A 13,584-nucleotide genomic window follows, 5' to 3' on the forward strand; every position below is an offset into this window, starting at 1 on the left:
TACTGTGACAGATGATATGAGGGGTAACAATCTGGAGGGAAACTCCAACAAGGATCAGGACCTGTGTCAAACTTCAGGTTTGGCAAACTCAGAAACAGGTGAAAAGGACCCAGAAAAAGGATTGCAAATAGTCTCTGATGGGTCTTTATCTACAAGTGGGTGATGGGTGTGTTGGGTGGGAATAATGAGCCAGAGGCAGAATAGACACTGCCCTCAACTTTTCCATCTTCTTCCTAGATTTTGTATGAACTATAATGTACATCCAGTGCCCCCATAGGAAACTAACCCTGTGATAATTTGCTACCAACATAAAGTCTAAAATTTTAAAAAATCTCAGCCTCCCAAGAGTTTGTCAACAGATAAAAATGGATAAAAAAGATGTGGCATCTCAGCTATACAATAAATAAGCCCTGGGGATGAAATATAGCACATGGGAACTATAGTTAATAATACTGCATTGCATATTTGAAAGTTGCTGAGAGATTAGACCTTGACGTTTTCATCACAAGGAAAAAAGAAGAAATTTTGTAACTATGCATGGTGATGGATATGAACCAAATTTATTGTGATGATCATTCACAAAATATACAAATGTCAAATCATTATAGTGTACATGTGAATCTAATATAATGTTGCATGTGATTATATCTAGATTTCTTTAAAAGAGATGAATAAATAGATAAAAAATAGATAAGCAATGTATGCGAAATGCCTGGCACATATTTTTAGGTGCACAATTCAATGATTTTTACTATATTGGCATTTTTCATGTTCAGGAATATTAGATGTTGTTATTAGTTATTATTAGAGTCACATAATCACTATATTGTGAGCTTCCTAAGCTTGTGTTTATTCATCTCTGAAACTTCATAACACCTAGTTTTCCTTTGCACATTGGAGGTGCTAAATAAAGGAAGTCATCAGAACAAAGAAAAATAGATGTGGTATGTATATTATACATATGTATATATATTATATACATAATGTTTATAATGTACATATAATACACATACGATTAGAATATTAGTCAGCCATGAAAAAGAAGGAAATCCTGCCTTTTTGTGACAACATGGATGGACCTTGAGGACATTTTGCTAAGTGGAATTAGAGAAAGACAAATAAATATTGCATGGTATCACTTACATGCAGAATAAAAAAAAAAGTCAAATTCACAAAACAGTACACAAGTGGTTGCCACGAGCTGGGGGTGGGAGAAATAGGGAGAGGGTGGTAAAAGGATACGAACTTTCAGCTATAAAAATGAACAAGGTCTGAGGAGCTAATATACAGCATGGTGATTATAGTTGATAACACTGTACTGCATGATTGAAATTAGAATTCAAATGTTCTCTCTCACACACACACAAAAACATTTAAAGAGATAAATATGTGAGGTGATAGATGTAGTAATTAACTAAATGAGGGGGGACCATTTCACAATGTATGCATATATCAAATCATCCCGATTTACACTTTAAATATGATACAATTTTGTCAATTACACCTCAATAAAGCTGACAAATAATCTCAGCTCAAACTTGAATTTTTTAAAGCTGCCAAATTCATAGCAACCATTTATAAAGTACATTTAACTAGAGACTAAAAGAGAAAGTTTAAAGGTAATTTCTCAGCAATCATATAAACACAGAATTTATATGCATACAAATTAAAAATCATGAGGGCTGATTCAATAACCTCTCATTTTACTACCATGTCTGGAAAGAAGAGCCTGAAATTAAAACCCAGGCAACTCATTAGAAGATTTTGAGAAGAAAAGCCCTTCCAATTCCAAGACCTCAGCGGACACTAGACGGTGACATAAAGAAATGAACCTACAAATGAACCCAGTCATTGGCAGGCCTGTAGTCAAAACCCGGAGCAGGAAAAGCAATTCTAAAAGTTTTAGAATACAAGTGTGAAAATAAAACACGGAGGGGTGGAGATGATCAGGGATCAAGCTTCTTTTAGCAGGTGAGATGAGATTAATGGGTAAAAATTGTACAGGATCCCAAATGCGCCACATTAGCTACAATTTGAAATGGGGGGAAATCGAGCTCTCAGATAATCACCACATAAAACACCACATCTCCTCGAAAACCCAAAGTAAAATAAAAAACCTCAGTGAGAAAATAGCTTGATGCTGAAACACAGGCTGACAGAGGAGATTCAAGCAGCAATTAGCTGGAGTTGGAGAGGCCTGGGCTGGCCACAGAGCCGTGTTTACATTTTCCCACATTGCACCACGCTGTGAGTTATGGTTAAACTCCAGGTGGGGGGGGAGGCATGACTTTCCCCTTCCCCTGCTTCGGTATGAGTGAAGGCCCCCAAAACAGAGCCAAGCATCGAGGGGCTCTCGCTGACTTGCCCGTCACCTCCTCCCTGGTACCCACCTTCCAGATGCCCTGAGGGCAAAATCTCGAGTCTCTGTTATTGAAAAATTCACTTCACTACCAATCAGAAGAAAGAGACTGTAATGGAAAAACAGCTCCTTTATCCTTGCCGGCTCTTAGCTTTTACAAGAGTTTGTTTATAGTGGAGTATAAATTAACCCAAGAAATTGAAATCGGATATAGCTCAGGCCTCTACAGGCGACCCATGTGGGTGGTGATCTGGGGAAGGCTGCCCCATCTCGTCAGAATTGTCAGAATTCGGGGAGGCCCTGTGTGCAGGGGCAGACTAACCCCAAAGCAGCAGCCCCCAGCCTCCTCGGGGCCTCTGGCATCTCCACACCGGGGCCCTGGCCACCAGTCTAGATGAAAGGGTGCTCCTGCCCCGGGCTGCCACCCTCCGGGCCCCCAGGCAGCTTTCAGCTGCTAGAATCGGGACTCTCCTTCGGAATTGCTAATGCCAAACTCCTTCCTTCAAAGAGAGATCCAATTCAGAGGCTGCCACAGGCAAAATTGCCAAGTGCACAGAATTGTCTCTTTCCACCCCTCTCCCCCTTTTCCAGATAGCATTTGCTTTTTAATGGCTGCTCCTAAAGCCTCAGCTTCACCTTCCCCCCCAGGAACTCCCCTCGCACCAGGGGAGCACTCCCTCCTCAGCCTCCACATGGGGCCAGCCCCAGAGAAGTGATTGCTGATTGCTGTGAAGCCGGTGCAGGGAAGTCCCGCTGAGCACAAATATAGTCCATGCACTTTCTCAAATGGACAGCAGCCCTCTGAGATGAAATCCTCGGGCACGATCAAGTGAATACATTCATTCAGAGATTAAACCCCCAAAATGCAAAGGCAAAATAAATTTTGCCTGATAGGAGAACAGATATACTTTCTGGGACACAAACTATTTCATCAACCCCAGGAGCCCTTCCAAAGAGATACCAGCTAAAGTGAAAAGTGAAAATCTGCTTGGCAGACAACAGCACAGGCTTTTACTGCTGCGCCTTCTCCTCGCTTTGAGGGGATCAGGAAGGAACAAAGAACCCCAATCAAAGCTATTTAGGAATGAGGAAATCATCAAACCCTTTAACTGAAGCCTACTGATTCTAACTCAGCCCTTGGAGCTGAATGAAGGCTGCGACCTTGTTCCTTTTTCCTTCCTCCGATACTGGTGGGGGGACTAGTATTTGTCACATGCTATGCTACTTCTGGGATGAAGCGTCCAACAAGTCGGACTCAGTGCCTGCCCTCAGGGAGGTCACATCCAAGCAGAAAAGACAGGCAAGAGAGAGAAACCTCAGGAGAGGTTCAGGGTGTCAGGAGGCCCACTCTCAAACCAGGGCCCTCTTGAGGTAGGGCCTTGCATCTGTATTTTAATAAGACCCTTCAGGATTCTTTTTTTTTTTTTTTAAGATTTATTTATTCATTCATGATAGACCCAGAGAGAGAGAGAGGCAGAGACACAGGCAGAGGAAGAAGCAGGCTCCATGCAGGGAGCCCGATGAGGGACTCGATCCCAGGACTGCAGCATTGCGCCCTGGGCCAAAGGCAGGCACTAATCCGCTGAGCCACCCAGGGATCCCCAACCTTCAGGATTCTGATGCATGCTCCAGTTGAGAACCACTGCTCTAGGCAGAAAAGTTCATGACTTTCCAGTCTCCGAGTCCCTTAGTCCCTTAACATGGCCTTTACACACATTTTTTCAATTTACAGTCCCAGGGGATAATAGTAGGCTGCAAAGTAGACGTATTGCTGAAGACAATGCTAGCTGTTGTAATGAACAAACCTAAAATTTCAGTAGCTTAACATCATTTATTCCTGGCCTGCATTACAGTCCCAGACAGTTGTCTATCTTGGCAGTTACAGGAGGAGAGACTCTGTTCCATGCAGCTACTGAGGGACCCAGGCTACTGGGAGCTTTACCATCTTCCCAACTAGGCTTCCAAGGTCACCTGGGAATCAACATGGAGCCAGCAGGTGAGAGAGGAGAGCATGGAGAAGACACCTCTTCTTCACAGGTACCCCAGCCAGGAAGTGACACACAGTACTTCCACTCACGTTCCACTGGTAGTTGCATGGGTCTCACCTAGATGCAACTGGTACCAAGAAATGTAGTCCTTGACTGGGAAGTTGCTTCCTACTCACAACTGCATATTCTGGAAGGGCTATATAAATTTTTGATGGGCAGCTGTCATCTCTACCGCAGCAGAGGTTACAGTTTTGCAGATGAAGAAAGGTTTACCCAGATTAAGACATTCACTGGACGTCACACAGCTTATAAAACTGGGTGGGGAACTCAAACCACAGTCTGTTTAATCCATATGCCTCTCTTTAGAACACTTCATCATCATCATGTCCACAGTCACCCTCTGTGTTAGGCTGTCCACATTCCAATCCCTGGACCTGTGACCATGTTATTTTACATGGCAAAAGGAACTTTGCAGATGTGATTAAGGATCTTTTTAAAAAAGATTTATTTTTTTATTTGAGAGAGAGAGAGAGTGTGCATGAGTGGGGGGTAGGGGCAGAAGGGGGGGGTAGAGGGAGAGAGAGAAAGAGAGAATCTCCAGCACACTCCCTGCTGAGTGGGAATCCTGATGCAGGGCTCTATCCAACAACTCCAAAATCATGACCTGAGGTGAGGTCATAGGCTTAACCAACTGAGCCACCCTAAGTGAAGGATCTTAAGGAGAGTAGCCTATATTATCCAGGTGAGCCCAATGTAATCACATGGGTCCTTAAGGAAGGAGGCAGTAGAGTTAATGTCCAAGAGAAAGAAGGAGATGTAGTAATGGAATGAGAGGGTGGAGTGATGTGCTTCAAAGATGGAGAAATGTAGGCAGATTCTAGAAGATGGAAAAGGTAGGGAAATAGATTCTCCTCTAAATCCTCTAGAAGGAACACAACCCTGCTAACACCTTGATTTTAGATTTCTGACATCAAGAGTTGCAAGAGAATAAAGTTTTGTTGTTGTAAGCCCTAAATTTGTGGTAATTTGTTATGAACCTTCTCAGCACCATAGTTTGTGGTTGGATGACTTGGTAATAGCCTCCCCCACCCCCAGCAGGGCCCTAAGATCTCTTCTCTCCATTTTCCTCAGTCCCACCCAACAAAAAAAGTCCTACCCTCAGCTGGGTCCTCCTACCCACCCAGGACAGATAGAGTTGACAGGGAGAATGATGTATCCTCATATTAGAACTTCATACAGAGACAAAGTGGCAATTAAGTATTGTGGTATCTAAATGGGGTATCTGTCCGATCAGATGGGGCCCCCCAAATGTGGGGCAATAAGCAGGTAGAAGCCAGTGGTGCAGGCGCAGGTGCAGAAGGTGAAAGGATTCAGCTGAGGCAGAACAGAAGGCATAGAAGTTTACTGAACACAGCTTGAGGAAGCGGCGGGCAGGACAGCAGAGGAGCAGCATCTACAGTGAGGCAGTGGGTGGGGGCTGTTTTTAAAAGGGGAAGATGAGACGGTATGGAGACATATGGAATATTCTCCGTTTTTTGGTAACTGTGCCTGGTTGTAAGTAGCCCATTGGTCAGTTAGGGCCTACAGATATTTTGAGGTGGGTCACCTGATGGGTCTGTCTGTATTCAGCCAGGGGGGTCACTGTGAGTCTTTCTACATTGCATTGCTCAGCCATGTTTACCTAGAAGTGGCCTCTATAAGTAGTATTTTAAAATACTGAAAGAAAATAACCAACATTTTAAAAGTTCTTGAAAACTCACGTACATGGTTTTTTTTTAATTTTATTTATTTGTTCATGATAGACACAGAGACAGAGGTAGAGACACAGGCAGAGGGAGAAGCAGGCTCCCCTAGCCTGATGCAGGACTCAATCCCAGGACCCTGGCATCACATCCTGAGCCAATAGCAGGATTGTGAATAGCACTTAACAATTGAGCCACCCAGGGATCCCTCATAATTTTTTTAGGCTCAAAAAAACTAGGACTAGAAGAAAAGGTCATCAACCTGATCAAGAACATTTACAAAAATCTTGCAACTAACATAATCCTTAATGGTGAAATGCTTTCCCTTGAAGATCAGGAACAAGACAAGGATGCCCATTCGTATTCAACATAGTACCGGGAGTCCCACTAAGCACAATAAGATAAGAAAAGGAAATAAGATACATACAGCTTGGAAAGAAAGAGAGAAAACCAGCACCAGTTTGCAGATGACATGATTGTATAAAAAGAAAATTCCAAGGAAGTCTACAAAAAACCCCTCTAGAATTAATAAGTGAATTCAACAAGGTTGCACATACAGGATAAACACACAAAAATAATCATACCACTTATATAAACTAACAATAAACACACAGAAACCAAAATTTAAAACACAATACCAGGGATCCCTGGGTGGCGCAGCAGTTTGGCGTCTGCCTTTGACCCATGGCGTGATCCTGGAGACCCGGGATCGAATCCCACATCAGGCTCCCAGTGCATGGAGCCTGCTTCTCCCTCTGCCTGTGTCTCTGTCTCTCTCTCTCTGTGACTATCATAAATAAATAAAAATTAAAAAAAAAAAATAAATAAAACACAATACCATTTACACTCTCTACAAAGAAAATGAAATACTTAAGTACAATCTTTGCAAAACATGTTCAGAATCTGTATCCTGAAAATTACAAAATGCTGATGAAAAAAAATCAAAAAACACCTGAATAAATGGAGATACATCATGCTCAGATGTGAATACTAAACATAGTAAAGATATAAATTCCCCCCAAACATAAATTTATGGTCTTAGTGCAATTACAATCAAAATCCCAGCAAGGTTTTTTTTTGTAGACATAAATAAGACTATCATACAAATTTATATGAAAAGGCAAAGGACCTGGAATAGCTAAAACAATTTTTAAAAAGAATAAAATGGGAGGAATCATTGTACCTGATATTAAGACTTCCTATATGGCTATAGTAATCAAGACAGCATGACACTGGCAGAGGGAGAGACACATAGATCAATAGAACAAAAAAGAAAACCCAGAAATAGAGTCACACAAATGTGCCAAATGACTTCTGACAAAGGTGCAAAAGCAATTCAATGGAGAAAGATAGACTTTTCAACACATCATGTTAGAGAAATAAGATATCCATAGGCAGGAAAAAACTGAACCTCAACCTAAGTTTCACATCATAGACAAAATTTAACTCAAAATGGATCATGGGCTTAAATGTAAAAAATAAAGCTATAAAACTTTCAGGAAAAAAAAATTAGAAGAAAATCTTTGGGATCCAGGCTGAGGCAAAGATCTGCACACTTGGCAACAAAAGCACAACCCATAAAACAAAAAATATATAAACTGGACCTCATAAAATTAAAAACTTCTGCAAAAACTTTTGCTCTGTGAAAGCCTACCAAAAAGATAAAAAAGGGGGCACCTGGGCGGTTCAGTTGGTTAAGTGTCCAGCTCTGGGTTTCGGCTCATGTCATGATCTCATGGGTTGTGGGATGGAGCCCCACGTTGGGCTCCATGCTCACCAAAGAATCTGCTTGAAGTTCTCTCCCTTTACCCCTCTCCCCACTCATGTTCACATTCTCTCTCTCTCTCTCTCTCTCTGTAAAATAAATCTATCTTTTTAAAAAAGGATAAAAAGACAAATTACACACTGGAAAAAATATTTGCAAACCACAGATCCAACGAAAGATTTATATCTAGAATATATAAAGAACTTCCACAACTCAACATTAAAAAAACAAACAACCCAATTAGAAAATGGACAAAAGACATGATCAGACATTTCACCAAAGAGGGTTTACATGTGACACATATACACATGTAAGGATGTTCAACATCATTAGCTGCTAGAGAAATGTAAATTAAAACCACAATGAGGTATCATTCCACATCTATCAGAGTATCGAAAATAAAAAATAGTGAAAACATTAAACACTAATGAGGATACAGAGAAAATTGAGCACTCATACATTACTGGTAGAAATGGAAAATGGAAAACAGTTTGGCAATTTCTTATAAATACAGATAGGCATTTACCATACAACCCATAATTACCCATATCCCAAAGAAATGGAAGCTCATGTTTACTTAAAAACCTGTACACAAATGTTCACAGCAGCTCAAATTCATATTGTACCCATAGAATACTGCTCAGCAGTAAAGAGGAATGAACTGTTGATACAGTTAACAACTTAGATGGACCTCAAGAGAATTACATGAAGTGAAAAAGGCAATCTCAAAAGACTACATACCGTGGTTTGATGTATCTAACACTCTCCAAATAAGAAAACTACAGAGATAAAGAACAGAGTGGTTGCCAGAGGTTAGGGATTGTGAGGGAAGGGCTTGTGGCTATAAAGAGGTAACACGAGGGAGCCTAGAGATGAAGAGTTCGGTATCATTATTGTGATGGTAGTTACACAAAGCTACACACACAAACACACACACAGAAGTTTAACCTGCAATATCTGGATAAGCTCTGGTTTTGCTCTTGTGCTGTAGTTGAGCATGGATGATGGAGGCAGAGTGTAGGATGCATAGGATCTTCTGGTACATGTATTTGCAACTTGCTGTGAATCTAGAATTATTTCCAAAGAAAAAGTTTACAAATAAAAATAAGAAAGAGTTCTTGACACTTTACAAAATGATGTCACAAGCATCATTTGATCTCACATGAGCCTCACAATAACACAGGGGGATACACAGGACAGATTTCAACCCCACTGTACACATGGACAATGAGATGCAGAGGACCAGCTCCCCTAGGTCACCCAGTTGCTGAGAGATGGTGAAAACAGGCAGCTGACCTCACCCTTGATGATCACCCAATCCAATGCTCTCTTTCCCCTCTGCCCACATAGCAGGCATGAATCTTAGTGTCAGGAATTCAACTATACCAAAAATGCCTCATTTCCTTGTATTCTTTGAATCAAAATAAATCAGGCTCTAAGTACCCATTCTGTCATGGTTGTAGGAAGTCTAATCTTTGACATTATAGGGGTCCCTATCCTGCCCTGGAGTTACACAAAAATCTGGGGGCTTCTGGATACCCAGGAAATAAGCAAAGAGCATCTCCAATTTACCATGATATCAGCCACCATCATTACATCTTAGTACACATGGCACATAGAAGTCTGGGTACCCAAGACTCCAAACCCTACCAGGGCACGTTGCCCTAGGATGTGAAAATCTCCAAGATGCTAAGGGAAGGAACAATTCAGGATACCAGTGCTGGCCAAGTTTTTTTAATGGAGGTATCATAACCCACCTTCCCTACTGCATCCACCTATTGAGAGATGCTTTTCTTTCTTTTTTTTTTTTCTTTTTTTTTTTTTAAGATTTTATTTATTTATTCATGAGAGACACAGAGAGAGAGAGAGAGAGAGAGAGGCAGAGACACAGGCAGAGGGAGAAGCAGGCTCCGTGCAGGGAGCCCGACGTGGGACTCGATCCCGAGTCTCCAGGATCAGGCCCTGGGCTGAAGGCACCTCTAAACCGCTGAGCCACCCGGGCTGCCCAAGAAATGCTTTTCTAATAAAATGTTACTTCTTATATTTAATATAGTTACTATTATTTACGGTAATAGAAGACAAATTTTAAATTTGTATACATACTTTGTTGCTGAGATATTTGATAAGAGTGATCAATAAAAGACCATCAAGCATAAAAATACATTACATCAGGATAAAACTCTGTAGGAGAAGTAGGATGGAAATATAATTTCCAAGAGTAAAAGAAATGATGTAAAATTCCTGACAGCTAAAGAGCTTGTCTTATATGTTTAAAATGGATGATGGTGGCTGTCATATAAGAATGCTATTTCTAAAAAAAAAAAAAAAAAAAAAAAGGAATGCTATTTCTATTCTAGTAGGTGCCATATAAGAGTTTTATTTTTAAATATCAATATTTATAATACACTTGGCAATTACATCCTTTGGAATGACAATATTTAAACTTATGAAGGATTTTACATACCAACTTTAAAAGTGTAAAAGAGTATGCAGTTTTTCAAAATCCTTCTAGGAAATACACAAGCAAAAAAGATTTGGAAGACCACCGATTTAGATCCAAGCTTCCTGCAGTGTGGTGCTGAGACATCTCTTCACGTGGAAAACGAGGTAAGTTTATATAACACAATCATGGTCCTCCAACTTCACTTGCCCAACACTTACCCTGCCTGCTTCTACGCCACTGTCTAGCTTTCACCCTGTCTTGAAAGTGAATCTCCTCAGCATTCACTCTGCTCCTTCCGCCACAGCCTTCCATCTCTACCCCATGCCCTGTCCACTCCTGGTCCTTAGCAATGCCTTCCAGTGGCTTCCTTCTCAGCACCTTCTTTACCCAGTACTGTGCTTTCATTCCAGCCCAGCCCTCTGCCTCCTCTAGCCTTCCCTTCCCCCCTACACAGCTCCTGCTGAGCTTCTTCTCCCAGCATTCTAAAGTCCTTTATGATTCACAGCCAGTCATGGTGGCATCAGCCTGCCTAGAGTCTCTCACTCCCTCAACCCTCTTACTTGCACGTGGAAATGGACAAACCTCCTGAAGATGGTCCAGAAGTGACTGGACCTCAAAAACCACGGCTTTTAACACAACACATGTGGATCTCAACCAGATGCTTGACCAAATCCTTCACTATAACCACGTGGACAAAACACAGATATGTGGTTAGATAAAAATACACGGAGGTGGATCCATTTATCTGGAAAGATCTGGAACTAGGCCACTTTAAATGTGATGGCATATGATCAGAGAAAAAGGAGAAATACAGGCAATAAGTGCAGAGAGTAGAGAAGAAAAGGTCTCTGTGGGCTTGGCCACTTAGGGAAGCCACCTGGAAAAGATAAGCTATGAGCTGGTGTCAGTCACTGCCCCATTAGGGCTCTGTCCCAGCTATCTCCAAAAGTCACCAAGATGCAGTAGGTTATTCAATCATCCTCAGAACTTGCAGACACCAGTCTGGAATTTGCAGATGTTCTCTTGATACTCTTTATTGAAACACCTGAAACAATAACACCCTGGGTATTCAGTGACAGTCCCTGTATGTATATCAGTCAGCTATCAATCACAAAAATTTCAGGGTTCATAATAAACATTTATTTCCCACACATCATTAGGTTGCCTGGAGCTCAGATATATTAGCTTGAAGTCAGCTAGGAGACCCTCTTTCAAGCTGTATAGGACCCAGCTGGGAGTGGTTCCTTACAATGGGTTGGGCCCTAGTCCCTTTCACCCGGGTTAATTCTTAGACCTAGGCTGACTGAGCAGTGCTACCCAGGGGAAGCTCTTCTCACAAAGATGGCAAAAGCATGAGGGAAAACAGAAACAGGTGAGGACTTTTAAGGCTTTGGCTCAAAATTGGACTTGTGATACTTTTTCTCCCATTCATTGTTTAAAGTAAGTCTCAAGGCCAAACCCAAATCAAGGGGTAGGGAAGTCCATTTTGCCTTTTATAAGAGAAGATGCAAAGTTAAGAAGTCAGAGGGCATGGATACAGGATGGGATACAGAATTGGGGCTAATAAACTAATCTCTCACAGTCCCTCATCTGCTTCCTTGGGCCCAAAAAAGTCCATCCAATCCCGCCTCGTTCTGTTTGGGTCTTGTCAGGACTTAGGGATTCCTGCCATACCTTTGCCTAAACTCCATTCCACAGTTCTTTTCATGCCAGAGAAGTTAGCTGCCAGAGACCTGACCGCCCCCCCATCAGCTCTCTCCAAGGATTATACCTTTGTTTCTGATTCACTCCACCTCTCATCTAATTGAAATCCCAGATAATTATGTTGTGTGCATTTAACAATGAATATCAGCAATCCCCATATATCAAAAGCCAACCCACTTCCCCAGCTGGGGTACAGTCTCCTTATCTTCTGCATGTTGCTAAAAATCAGAGCATGGATAATTCTGTGATGAACAATCTCTTCCCTGAAGAGACTCTACCATACTTTGTGTTCTACCCATTTTTTTGCCTCAGACCCTGCTGAAATTAGCCACCCCCAGCTGGGCCCCATGCCTGCTCTAAGGCCAGTGCCATTTTATAAGGTGTGTGTGTTAGATATGGTCTATTGGTACTCAGCATCCAGTCCTACGTCCTTCCATTGTGTCTTCCTGTATTAATAAATCTGGAAAACTAAATACTATATTCCTCAGACTCCCTTGCAGCTAGGCTTCTGTACATGAAGAGCATTCACCAGTGTGGAGGCATACGTAAGGCAAAGACCATCTTCTTGCTGCTTTTCTGCCTTGAGCAGAGATGTGGAGTATTTGTGAAGTATATTCCCAATGCTTAATTTGCCCCTCTGGGATGTTAAAAGATATACCAATGGTGACTCCCTGGTCCACAGATGGTATATTCCAGTGGCAGCCTCTGGTTGCCCACCTTGCGAATTGTAACAGAGGTAGGATTTCTTTGAGTTGGTCAGTTCTGTGATGTTCTGGGCAATCATTCCTGTCTGCCCAGCCCTTCCAACAATACGGTAAGCACCTTGATTCTCTGAATTCAAGACCTTTCCATTTTAATACCTAAAGGGGTTTCTGTCTCCAGCACTGAACTCCAACAGATATAACACAATGTCCCTCCTGGGCTTGAACTACAGTTGCATCAAGAGAAGTAGTACCCATTTAAAAAAAAAATGATACTTGATGTATCCCTGTGAGCAGAGGTTTTCTGATGAATGTTGCCCAGGCAGCATTCTTCACTCAGCTGGGCCAGGGACAAAACAAGCAAATCCTTTCAGAGCTTCACTCCTCAAAGAAGGAAGAATGTATCACCACCAGGCCTATGAGAGCGAGCATCAGGCTGCTCCCGTACCGACATCTTTGCTTCCTTCTGCTTGGCTGCACCTTGCCAATGGGGCCTCCTCTGATGCCCTTGAACTCTCCAGGCTGATGCTAGGAGACTCTAGAGCAATCCTGTCAAACCACATGGACAAGGCCAAAGGTTAGCCACCACCCACAGATACTCCTCAGAAATGACAAGAACAGCTTCTATGTAATAAAGACAGGGGAAAGATGGGAGGATGGAGAATGATTAATGGCCCTTTCAGCATTGACGGAGAGCAAGTGCAACGTGCATTTTCAGTGCTGATATTTTCTCACACCACAGCATTCTCACGTGGTAGCAACCTGGAACATAAAAACAATAGCCTTGCTTGGGGGAAAGCAGGGGGGTTTGTGTTCTTTAGTTGCTTTGGAAGACAGCATGCATTTCAGGAAGTGTTGCCATTGCGGGGGGGGGGGGGGGTC

The 13,584-nt window shown here is 42.1% G+C and overlaps 1 protein-coding gene across 8 annotated transcripts in view; it reads right to left on the bottom strand.

Moving 5' to 3' along the window:
• Positions 1-13,584, bottom strand: part of RAI2 (retinoic acid induced 2) — a 388,924-nt gene that overhangs the window by 305,443 nt on the left and 69,897 nt on the right. Inside the window, exons 1-2 of one of the 8 annotated variants that reach the window (XM_038586941.1) lie at positions 10,319-10,749; positions 8,803-8,921 (exon numbers count right to left, since the gene is read on the bottom strand). The exons of the other annotated variants lie outside the window; for them this stretch is intronic. The gene's annotated coding sequence lies outside the window, so the exon portion shown is untranslated. Of the gene's footprint in view, positions 1-8,802; positions 8,922-10,318; positions 10,750-13,584 lie in introns of those variants that run through there. 8 annotated transcript variants of the gene reach the window in all.

This window comes from Canis lupus, chromosome X, assembly GCF_011100685.1.
Source record: "Canis lupus familiaris isolate Mischka breed German Shepherd chromosome X, alternate assembly UU_Cfam_GSD_1.0, whole genome shotgun sequence".
Classification (NCBI taxonomy): domain Eukaryota; kingdom Metazoa; phylum Chordata; class Mammalia; order Carnivora; family Canidae; genus Canis; species Canis lupus.